This window comes from Phaethon aethereus, assembly GCF_964289735.1.
Source record: "Phaethon aethereus genome assembly, chromosome: W".
Taxonomy (NCBI): domain Eukaryota; kingdom Metazoa; phylum Chordata; class Aves; order Phaethontiformes; family Phaethontidae; genus Phaethon; species Phaethon aethereus.
In genome coordinates, this window is record NC_138581.1 from 33795439 (window position 1) to 33808221 (window position 12783).

A 12783-nucleotide genomic window follows, 5' to 3' on the forward strand; every position below is an offset into this window, starting at 1 on the left:
GAGAAACCTCCACCTCCCTGCCTATCTACTACATTTACATAATGCTGGCGTTGCAAAACTACACTACACATGCGCGGGGGTCTCGGGTGATCGTCGGTGGTCGTTTGGGGAGTTAGCCCCCTATTCCTTTTTCCCTTTTATGGTCATGGGTCTCCTGAGGATACTTTCTTCTCCTTGGATGTTTGCCCCTTCTGTTGTCCAGCCAAGCGATTCTTTCTTATCATCCTTGTTTGAGCATTCCTGCCAGTCTGTCTCTACGCTCAAGGTTAAGATATCTTCTCTGTTCTCTTTAATCTCTCAGTCCTTGCTCTTAACTCTTCTTTGTTTTAATTTTCATGAGGCCTGCTTTCCTCCTGATTAACCGTTTACACATAGTTACAATGTTAGCACTGAGGCAAATACAGCCTAAGGACTATGAGAGTAGGCTGTTAAACATAATCACACAGTTATTAGGCTAAAGAATTCTATACTAAAGTTAAACTAATCATGTAATCAGTAACCTTCCAGAAAGTACATAAATGTATCAGAATCAAGAAAAAAAATCTCATGGGTTGTGATAAAAACAGTTTAATAGGACAGCAAAAGAAGAGGAAACAACAGTGATGATGATGGTGATAATAATACTACTACTGACAAAGGAATGTACAAGAAGAAGTGATGCCCAATGCAGCAATTGCTCACCACCCAGTGATCAATAGCCTGTCCCCAAGCAGCGATTCCTTCCCCCCCAGCCAACTCCAGTTCATATACTGAGCATGTTGTTATATGGTAGGGAATATCTCTTTGGCCAATCTGGGTCAGCTGTCTTGGCTGTGCCCCCTCCCAGCTTCTTGTGCACCTCCCTGCTGGCAGAGCATGGGAAGCTGAAAAGTCCTTGACTTAGTATAAACACTACAACTACTTAGCAACAACCAAAAACATCAGTGTGTTATCAACATTATTCTCATACCAAATCCAAAACACAGCACTATACCAGCTATCAGGAAGAAAAAGCATCTCTATCCCAGCCAAAACCAGGACACTTCCAAAGAACAATCCTTTAATTTTTTTAGGTGTCCTGTGACTGGCCATGTGCTACCTGCACTTTTTTGGTAAGAAATCATCTTAAAGAATTGTTCATAAAACATATGTTCATAAAACATCCATGTCTGCCAGAATGGATGTGGCAACCCAGACAGGGCACCCACAGAAACATGCAGCCATCCAGGTCTCAGGCTGCAGAGAGTGCCAGAGCTTCTCACTGATAATGAATGGCAGCAGTGAGAACAGCTGTGTGAGGTGTGACCAGGTGGATGATCTGCTCAGCCTGGTGGCAGAGCTATGAGAGGAAGTAGAAAGGTTAAGGAGCATTAGGGAGTCTGAGAGAGATGGACTAGTGGAACCATGTTCTGCCCTCCCTGAGACAGAAGCAGGAACAGCCACCACAAAAAAAACAAAGATAAAGGGCATCCTGTATCCTTTCCCCCCCTGCCAGGCTGAAGGCAGTAGTTTAAAGGAAAGGAGCAAATGGAGGCAAGTCCATGCTCGGGGTGGCAGGCAAGCCCCCTCCTTGCCCACCTCGCCTCCCCAGGTGCCTCTGTACAACAGGTATGAGGCTCTGGGTGTGGAAGGCCAGTCCATGGATGATGTGGACGATGGTCAAGCTACACCGGAGGTGTTGCCAAGGTCAGAAAGGCCTACCCCCTGTATCACGACCACCTCCATGAGGAAGAAAAGATGGGTTATAGTTGTAAGCGACTCCCTTCTGAGGGGAACAGAAGGTCCGATATGCCAGACAGACCCTTCTCTTGGGGAAGTCTGCTGCCTCCCTGGGGCCCGGGTTAAGGACATCACCAGGAAACTTCCTACCCTGGTGTGGCCCACTACTGCTCTTCCATGTGGGTGGCGATGAAGCTGCAACTCACAGTCCAAGGGTGATCAAAAGAGACTTCAGGGCCTTGGGATGGTTGGTTAGGGAATTTGGTGCACAGGTTATTTTTTCCTCTCTCAGTTGCAGGCAGCGACATAGGAAGAAACAGACGGGCCCAGTCTATTAATACATGGCTCCGTGGCTGGTGTCACTGCCACAATTTTGAGTTTTCTCATAATGGGATGGCCTACATGGCACCTGGCTTGCTGGCATCAGATGGGATTAACCTTTCTCAAAAGGGGAAGAGGGTCTTTGCTCACAAGCTAGTGGGGGTTATTGACAGGGCTTTAAACTGGACTTGAAGGGGGACGGGCATAATATCAGGCTTACCCATGACAAGCTGTGGGATGACATGCCAAGGTTAGAGGGATGGCATACTAGCAAGGGCGCTCAGCCTGTTTCTCTGAGACATGCTGGCTACACTGCAGCATACTTGAAGTCTTATGGAGATGAGCCAGGGGCTCCTGAGGTAATAGAAGCCAACAGGGAAACACCAGCAAAAGACCACAAAAGAACTAAGGGGTGTTCCTCTAAGAGGGTGTCACGGCCGACAGACCAGCTGAAGTGCCTCTACAGCAATGCACGCAGCATGGGCAACAAACAGGAGGACTTGGAAGCCACCGTGCTGCTAGAAAGCTACGACCTGGTTGCCATTACTGAAACTTGGTGGGACGAATCCCATGACTGGAGTGCGGCTATTGATGGCTACAGGCTGTTCAGAAGGGACAGGCGAGGAAGGAAGGGTGGAGGCGTTGCCCTCTACATCAAGAAATGGATAGAGTGTAAAGAGCTGTCTCAGGAATAGCCACAAGCAGGTCGAAAGCTTATGGGTAAAAATCAGGGACCGAGGCAACAAAGGGAACCTTGTGGCTGGTGTCTACTACAGGCCGCCCGATCAAGGTGAGTCTATTGATGAAGCATTCCTACTCCAGCTGCAGGAGGTGTCATGCTCGCAGGCTCTTGTCCTCCTGGGGGACTTCAACCACCCTGACATCTGCTGGAAAAGTAGCACGGCAAGCTGTAGGCAATGCAGGAGACTCCTGGAGTGCATGGAAGATAACTTCTTAAGCCAGATAATAGACAGCCCTACCACAGGGGATGTGATACTGGACCTGATGGTCACCAACACATGCGAGCTAATTGGTGATGTCAAGACTGGAGGCAGCCTGGGCTGCAGTGATCATGCACTGGTGGAGTTCACAGTCCTGAGGGATATGCGGCAGGCGACGAGTAAAGTCAGGACCCTGAATTTTAGGAAAGCAAACTTCCAGGTCTTCAGGGAGTCAGTCAATAGGACCCCCTGGGAAACTGCCCTCAGGGACAAGGGAGCAGAACAGAGCTGGCAGATATTTAAGGATGCTTTCCAAAGAGCGCATCTTTCTGTGAAGAAAATTAACTCTATCTTGGCTGAAACCAGGACAAGGGGGCCTATAAGAAAGATGGGGACAGACATTTTAGCAGGGCCTGTTGCGATAGGACAAGGGGTAATAGTTTAAAACTAAAAGAGGGTAGATTCAGACTACATGTAATGAAGAAAGTTTTCACAATGAGGGTGGTGAAACACTGGAACAGGTTGCCCAGAGATACGGTGCGGGAGAAGGATGGACTTCACAACTCTATGAGAGTTATATTCCAAAGCCATTTATTGTCTTGTCTGACTCCAATATATATCTGTCGTGGTTTAGCCCCAGCCAGCAACTAGGCACCATGCAGCCGCTCACTCACTCCCCCTCCCACAGTGGGACGGGGGAGAGAATTAGGAAAAAAAACCTCGTGGGTTGAGATAAACACGGTTTAATAGGACAAAAAGAAAGAAGGAAACAACAATGATAATACCAACAAAGGAATGTACAAGAACAAGTGATGCCAAATACAGCAATTGCTCACCACCCAGTGATCAACAGCCCGTCCCCAAGCAGCGATTTCCACCCCCCGGCCAGCTCCAGTTTATGTACTAGGCATGACGTCGTATGGTAGGGAATATCTCTTTGGCCAGCCTGGGTCAGCTGTCCCAGCTGCGTCCCGTCCCAGCTTCCCGTGCATCCCCAGCCTGCTCGCTGGCAGGCCAGCACAAGAAGCTGGACTGTCCTTGACTGCTCAGCAACAACCCAAAACATCAGCACATTATCAACAGTTTCTCATCCCAAATCCAAAACACAGTCTCACTCTAGCTTCTGTGAAGAAAACCAGCTCTATCCTGGCTGAAACCAGGACAGTATCCACCCCTTATTCCATACCATTTAAGTCATGCCCGGGTCCTACACTTTTCAATACATACCAATTATTCATTATTACTCTTCCTGTCTTTTAATATATACACACAGATATCACTTTCTTAGTCCATGGGCCATCACTTTAAAATGTCTGTGGAGTTCATTCAGTCCATGACTCTGGGCTTCATCCATCATAGCAGTCTCTCAGGGCAGGGGAGATGGTATGTGGTGTTGGATTGTCATCTGGCATGGTCCATGTCCATGATCTGCAGGTCGAAGATGTCGGTCTCGAGGGATTAGTTGGGCGCAAGCTGCTGAAGCCAGTTCTGGTTCCATCACTGATGCACGTTGCTTGGTTTCAGTGAAGCTCATTCTTCATCAGTCTGGGTGATTCTTACTATAATACCATTGATATGGTAGATAGCAGCCATAGTAGTAATGTCATACTGAACAATTAACATCATACAATTCAAATCATTGACTATTTCCACCCAAAATCAAGTCTCCTTGTGGTACACATTGGACTTCCCCATCCTTCCGCATTACCCACCAAGTGCACCCAGGTCCCTGGGCAAAGGCAATCCCACAAACGGGTTTGCCTTTTCCTAATGCAGGAGTAACCCAGGCTGTCTTCCCCAGCATATTTCTCACATGCACCACAGGGACTTTATCCCCTTCTACAGTACGTAAAAGTGTGGATTGGGCAGGGCCGGCTCTATTAGTAGATCCCCTAGTGTTGACTAACCAGGTGGCTTTGGCTAAATGTTTATCCCAATGTTTGAATGTCCCATCACCCATTGCTCTCAGGGTAGTCTTTAACAGTCCGTTGTATAGTTCAATTTTTCCGGAAGGTGTTGCATGATAGGGGATGTGATACACCCACTCAATGCCATGCTCTTTGGCCCAGATGTCTATGAGGTTGTTTCGGAAATGAGTCCCATTGTCTGACTCAATTCTTTCGGGGGTGCCATGTCGCCATAAGACTTGCTTTTCAAGGCCCAGGATAGTGTTCCGGGCGGTGGCATGGGGCACAGGGTATGTTTCCAGCCATCCGGTGGTTGCTTCCACCATGGTAAGCACATAGCGCTTGCCTTGGCGAGTTTGTGGAAGTGGGATATAGTCAATCTGCCAGGCCTCCCCATATTTATATTTCAACCATCGTCCTTCGTACCAGAGGGGCTTTAACCGCTTGGGTTCTTTGATCGCAGCGCACGTTTCACATTCATGGATAACCTGTGCAATAGCATCCATGGTCAGGTCCACCCCTTGATCCCGAGCCCATCTATATGTTGCATCTCTTCCCTGATGGCCTGAGGTGTCATGGGCCTACCGAGCTATAAATAATTTACCCTTATGTTGCCAGTCCAGATCCACCTGAGCCACTTCAATCTTAGCAGCCTGATCCACCTGATGGTTGTTTTGATGTTCTTCGGTGGCCCGACTCTTGGGTACGTGAGCATCTACATGGCGTGTACTTTTATGACTAGATTCTCTAGTCGGGCAGCAATATCTTGCCACAATTCAGCGGCCCAGATGGGGCTCGGAGGGCAGACTTTGGCCTATTCAGGTCACTGGTTGAGAGAGTCCCTTGGGAGACAGTCCTGAAGGACAAAGGGGTCCAGGAAGGCTGGACAGTCTTCAAGAAGGAAATCTTGAAGGCGCAGGAGCAGGCGGTCCCCATGTGCCCTAAGAAGAGCTGGCAGGGAAGGCGACCGGCCTGGCTGAACAGGGAGATTTTGCTGGGACTCAGGGAAAAGAGGAGAGTTTATCACCTCTGGAAGAAGGGGCAGGCAACTCACGAAGAGAACAAGGCTCTCGTTAGGTCAAGCAGGGACAAAATTAGAAAGGCAAAAGCCCAGCTAGAGCTCAGTCTGGCCACGGTCGCAAAGGATAATAAAAAATGTTTTTACAAATATATTAACAACAAAAAGAGCGGCAAGGAGAATCTCCATCCCCTACTGGATATGGTGGGGAACATTGTCTCCAAGGACGAGGACAAGGCTGAGGTACTTAATGCCTTCTTTGCCTCAGTCTTTAATACCCAGTCCAGGTATCCACAGGGTATTCAGTCCCCTGAGCTGGAAGACGGGGATGGAGAGCACAATATACTCCTCATAATCCAGGAGGAAGCAGTCAAGGACATGCTAAACCACCTGGACACCCACAAGTCTATGGGGTCTGATGAGATCCACCCGAGAGTACCGAGAGAGCTGGCGGAGGAGCTTGCCAAGCCACTCTCCATCATTTATCAGCAGTCCTGGTTAACAGGGGAGGTCCCAGAAGACTGGAGGCTTGCCAATGTGACGCCCATCTACAAGAAAGGCCGGAAGGAGGATCCTGGGAACTACAGGCCTGTCAGCCTGACCTCTGTACCAGGGAAGATTATGGAGCGGTTGGTCTTGAGAGTGCTCACAGGGCATCTGCAGGACAACCAAGGGGTCAGGCCCAGCCAGCATGGGTTCATGAAAGGCAGGTCCTGCTTGACCAACCTGATCTCCTTCTATGACCAGGTGACCCACCTAGTGGATGAGGGAAAGACTGTGGACGTTGTCTACCTGGACTTTAGTAAAGCCTTTGACAGCGTCTCCCACAGCATTCTCCTGGAGAAACTGGCGGCTCATGGCTTAGACGGGTTTACTCTTCGCTGGGTGAGGAACTGGCTGGATGGCCGAGCCCAGAGAGTTGTGGTGAACGGTGTTAAATCCGGCTGGCGGCCGTTCACAAGCGGTGTTCCCCAGGGCTCAGTTCTGGGGCCGGTCTTATTCAATATCTTTATAGATGATCTGGATGAGGGAATTGAGTGCTCCCTCAGTAAGTTTGCAGATGACACCAAGTTGGGTGGGAGTGTTGATCTGCTGGAGGGTAGGAGGGCTCTGCAGAGGGATCTGGACAGGCTGGATCGATGGGCAGAGGCCAACTGTATGAGGTTTAATAAGGCCAAGTGCAGGGTCCTGCACTTTGGCCACAACAACCCCATGCAATGCTACAGGCTTGGGGAGCAGTGGCTGGAGAGCAGCCCGGCGGAAAGGGACCTGGGGGTGCTGGTTGACAGCCGGCTGAACATGAGCCGGCAGTGTGCCCAGGTGGCCAAGAAGGCCAACAGCGTCCTGGCCTGTATCAGGAATAGTGTGGCCAGCAGGAGTAGGGAAGTGATTGTGCCCCTGTACTCGGCACTGGTGAGGCCGCACCTTGAATCCTGTGTTCAGTTTTGGGCCCCTCACTACAAGAAGGACGTTGAGGTGCTGGAGCGTGTCCAGAGAAGGGCAACGAAGTTGGTGAGGGAGCTGGAGCACAAGTCTTATGAGGAGCGGCTGAGGGAACTGGAGTTGTTTAGTCTGGAGAAGAGGAGGCTGAGGGGAGACCTTATCGCTCTCTACAGCTACCTGAAAGGGGGTTGTGGCGACGAGGGTGTTGGTCTCTTCTCCCAAGTAACTAGTGATAGGACAAGAGGAAATGGCCTCAAGTTGCGCCAGGGGAGGTTTAGATTGGATATTAGGAAAAATTTCTTCACTGAGAGGGTGGTCAGGCATTGGAACAGGCTGCCCAGGGAGGTGGTGGAGTCGCCATCTCTGGAAGTGTTCAAAAAACGTGTGGATGTTGCGCTTCAGGACATGGTTTAGGGGACATGGTGGTGCTGGATTAATGGTTGGACTTGATGATCTTAAAGGTCCTTTCCAACCTAGTGATTCTGTGATTCTGTGATTCTGTGATCATCTGAGCTCTGTACTAAAGCCGTTACTGTATTTTGGCTACTGTCTTGTGGAGATGATTAGCAATTATACTTCTGCCTCTGAAAGGCTTTTTATGGAGGAAATGCAGAATGGTACCTTTGCTACCCTCTATCATAACGTTTCCTCCTTCATCACAATAATTTTTCAGTATTGTGAACACCCTTGGGTAGTTAAAATACCTCTATTGCTACTTCTGGGGAACATTGTTTCGGTTTTGTCTAAGGTTAGAAAGCAATTTAAGAATATCACCCGGAGATCTGCCCCAAGGCTGGATAGTTATGAATGGCAGGGTGTGTGGAACAGCATGGGCAAATGCCTAGGGCGGTGGGCACCTCCGGTGTTTTGGAACTTCACTCCCAAACAAGTGCAGAATCCTGATAAACTAGCAGACTATTTGGAAGAAGTATGCTGTCAGCCTGGCAGCTCCAAGGAGACACAAATCATTGCCATGTGCTGGGGCCTGGCCCATGCCTACCGAGCTCTATTTAACACTATACAAAGGGGAGAGAGGCTCTCTGGGTCTGATGGCAATGTGACAGGCACTGTGACTACTCCAACCCCTGTGGCAGGCACTGTGACTACTCCAACCCCCACGGCGGGCACTGTAGCTACTCAGACTGTTGCAGCTGAACCAGAGAACCAGCCCATCCCAGTATCAGTTGCCCCTGAACAAAAGAAGAAATCTTGGAAGCGGAAGTCAGCTCGTTTAGTAAGGGACGAGGAAGATTCTGCTAAGAAAGAGCCAGAGGAAGAGAGTGAGGAGGCAGAGTGCTCTGAAGCAGGGCCATCACAAGTATGGAAGAGGGAAGAGAGCGAGTCATCGCTTGAAGAGGAGGAAGAGGAAGAACTCATAAAAGAGACGGTAACTACCCGATCTCTATCCCTGAGTGAAGACATTATCACATTAAGCTCAAGGTCAGTGTTCTAAAAGCAAAACTCGCAGGTGAGACATTACTAATCATTGCAGAGTACGGCAGCCTGCAGAAACCAACACCGATCCTTAACATGTACAACAAAGACGAGGGCATGATGCAAATCAAATAAACTGATATTGTGACCTGCAACCGTTATTATCTCAAGCCTCGTGCCCCACGTTGGGCGCCAAAAAGGACTGTCGTGGTTTAGCCCCAGCCAGCAACTAAGCACCATGCAGCTGCTCACTCACTCCCCCTCCCACAGTGGGACGGGGGAGAGAATTAGGAAAAAAAACCTCGTGGGTTGAGATAAACACGGTTTAATAGGACAGAAAGAAAGAAGGAAACAACAATGATAATACTAACAAAGGAATGTACAAGAACAAGTGATGCCCAATACAGCAATTGCTCACCACCCAGTGATCAACAGCCCGTCCCCAAGCAGCGATTTCCACCCCCCGGCCAGCTCAGTTTATGTACTGGGCATGACGTCATATGGTAGGGAGTATCTCTTTGGCCAGTCAGGGTCAGCTGTCCCGGCTGTGTCCCGTCCCAGCTCCCCGTGCACCCCCAGCCTGCTCGCTGGCAGGCCAGCACAAGAAGCTGGACTGTCCTTGACTGCTCAGCAGCAACCCAAAACATCAGCACATTATCAACAGTTTCTCATCCCAAATCCAAAACACAGTCTCACACTAGTTTCTGTGAAGAAAACCAGCTCTATCCTGGCTGAAACCAGGACAATATCATAATTTTTGTTTAGTCACTGCGCACACACTCATGATTGGTTACAGCTTGTTACACACATTATTGCAATTGGCTATATACAAAATATCACGCGCTGTCCACGCACCTCTCACACAGTCAGGATTCACTGCCTGCAGGTGTCCACACGCTCCTTTGCTTCCTCTTCGTTGTTTACCACAGCTCCTTCTCCTCAAGGCCGAGCCATGCAGGTGTCCAGCTGTTTACCAGCTTCTCAATGCCACAGCTCCTTCTCCTTAAGGTCGAGCCGTGCAGATCAATGCCACAGCTCCTTCTCCTTAAGGTCGAGCCATGCAGGGTGATCCCAACAATATGGTAGATGCCTCATCACTGGAAACATTCAAGGTCAGGTTGGACGGGGCTCTGAGCAACCTGTTCTAGTTGAAGAAGTCCCTGCTCGTTGTAGCGGAGTTGGACTAGATGACCTTTAAAGGTCCCTTCCAACGCAAACTATTCTATGATTCTATGATATAGAAGTGGCACGTAGATGGGAAGTAGCATGCCTCTAATTTAAATTTCGATTAGAAAAAAATGCATAAATTAGAAAATGTCAAATGGAAAGAAAAATGTACATTATGGAAACCTTAAATCATTTTTGTTATCATTCCATGTCACTCCAACGCAGTCTCCATGCCTATGCAAATCCTGCCTCCTTAATTTGTGCTTCCCTCTATATCTTTAGCTTACATAGGGGAAAATTTGTGGACGCAGGAGGCAAGCAGGCAAACGCATAGCATTTATTTTCAAGAGAAACATGCGTATAGAATATCATTTGCTTTCTGGTCTGAACAAAAGAGCAAACTGTGTGGAGAACAGCAACAAATGTGAGTAAGGTAAGGGAAAGAATGACTAATAAAAAGGGTTAAAAAAAGAAAATACATGTAGCTTGACTAAGTGGGGAGGACAGGATGGCATGCTACAAATGTTTGAAGGGTACAGCTATCAAATGAGGGTGGGGAAGTTATTTAGGCTGACAAAGGAGATATAAGTAGGAGTAATAGGATGAAGTCAACAAAGGAAAAATTTAGGTTAAGAACCAGGAAAAGCTTCCTGACAGCAAAATATATAATACAGCTCTGGAGCAGTTTCTTATGGGAAGCAGAGAAGCCCCGTCACATGAAGTCCTATGCATTTAAAACTAAATTCGAAAAGCATTATAAAATATAAGGAGAAAAAAATATAAGGCACTTTTCTGCGCTACTGGAGCCTGGACTGGATAACCAGGGGCTGCTCCCCCCCCCATTTTAATTTTTTTCTGGTTCTTTGATAACAATGTGCCATTTGTACTTTCTAGAAAAGTAACTAGCATAGCAAGGGTAAATTTGGGAGTCAATCTATTAGCATAAATTACACTATATATCTACATCATAATAAGGGCATAGCAAAGACGCATTGTATTAATACTGCATGCAATTCTGAGTACAATTTTGAGCATACCTCATTTTTTGATTTGCAGTCTTGGGCATCTCCATTTTGAGAATTTGGGCCTAGGTAAGTGCTTAGTCTGGTACCTCTGCAGTCTCTGGCAAGAATTAAATGAGGTGTGTTTGACACCATGCACTCCATGCATGGTTTAAGCAGTGAGAGACACCACTAAAAACAGGTGTGGAGCACCCACAGCTCCTACTGGCTTGAGGAGGGAGTGGTAGTGCTCAGCATCTCCTGGTCGCAGGTCCTTCCCACGGCTCTCAGGTCAGCAGCTTGTTTTGTACAGGGCTATGGAAACACAAGCCCAGCAGTTTGAGCTTGGTGTGGCAGGCAAACATTTCACAGGGACAGAAAGTGTGAGCAGGACTGCATGATGCTGTGGTGGCCTAAACTTGTATCCCTTTGCTTTTGGGCACCAGAAAGGGGCTGTATGAATCATTCCAGTTCCCCTGGGATAATATGTTTTTCAATTGATCTATCTATCTAGGGCACAGATTGGCCCAGTGGCTATATTGTACAAGGACAGGTAGGACACTCAACTCTTTAACATACAGACAATAAAAGCCCTCACCCAGTGAGAATACACAATTAAGGCATCCTGATTAATCTGATATCACAGAACAGAGATACAAGGGGGAACAGGCATATCCTGAAAGAGGTAAAGAGTAATTATCTACCTATGCAAAATATATACCATGTGCATTTAAGTGCCAGTTTAAAATTGGGCTGTTGCCACCTGTTCTAAAATCGCTGCATGAAAGGAAAAGCTTCTAGCTGCAAAATATTATTGGGAGGTTTAGTTATACTAGCATCATAAATTGCCTTTGCATACATTTTAGAAGATGTGGCATCTTGGTCTTAGAAGATTATGGTTTCCCTCACACAGAAGAACTGCATCTTGGCTAAAAATAGTTTGACGTGAAGATGGAAGTATTTTGGAGACATTTGTCTTTATATATACACAAACAAATGGTCGATAACCCATGACTTCTACACAGGAAAGTGTTTATGCATAACTTTAAGTTAAATACCATTCAAATTCCAGGGAACAGCTCATGTGTTTCAGATAAGCTTGTCCTCCAGAGCTTTCCTGGGTACATGAGCTTGAGTTTTAAAAGCCATAGAATCGGAAAATGTACTGGTCTCTCACACGGTGATGCGCAAAGGTGAAGCAGCTTTTGTGATCGTCAAGAGCACGTGTAGGCTTTTGTGATGTGGAAGCCTGATGTTTTCCTGCATGCAAATATTGTTCCCTCGTCTTCCACAGAAATAATTTTTGTTTACCCTGAGAATTTAGATTTATTAAAATCAGCCTCTGCAGTCCTTACAGAGACAGAAGAAATGCTCAAAAGCCTACTGATTTTAATATTTGTTGGTGTCGTGGTTTAGCCCCAGCCGGCAACTAAGCACCACGCAGCTGCTCGCTCACTCCCCCCTCCTCCAGTGGGATGGGGGAGAGAATTGGGAAAAAAACTCATGGGTTGAGATAAAAACAGTTTAATAGGACAGCAAGAGAGAAGGAAACAACAGTGATAACAACAATAATAATACCAACAAAGGCATGTACAAGAACAAGTGATGCCCAATACAGGAATTGCTCACCACCCCGTGATCGATAGCCCGTCCCCAAGCAGTGATTTTCCACCCCCCAGCCAACTCCAGTTTATGTACTGGGCATGACGTTGTATGGTAGGGAATATCTCTTTGGCCAGTCTGGGTCAGCTGTCCTGGCTGTGTCCCCTCCCAGCTTCCCGTGCACCCCCAGCCTTCTTGCTAGCAGGCCAGCATGAGAAGCTGGACTGTCCTTCACTACTTAGCAACAGCTC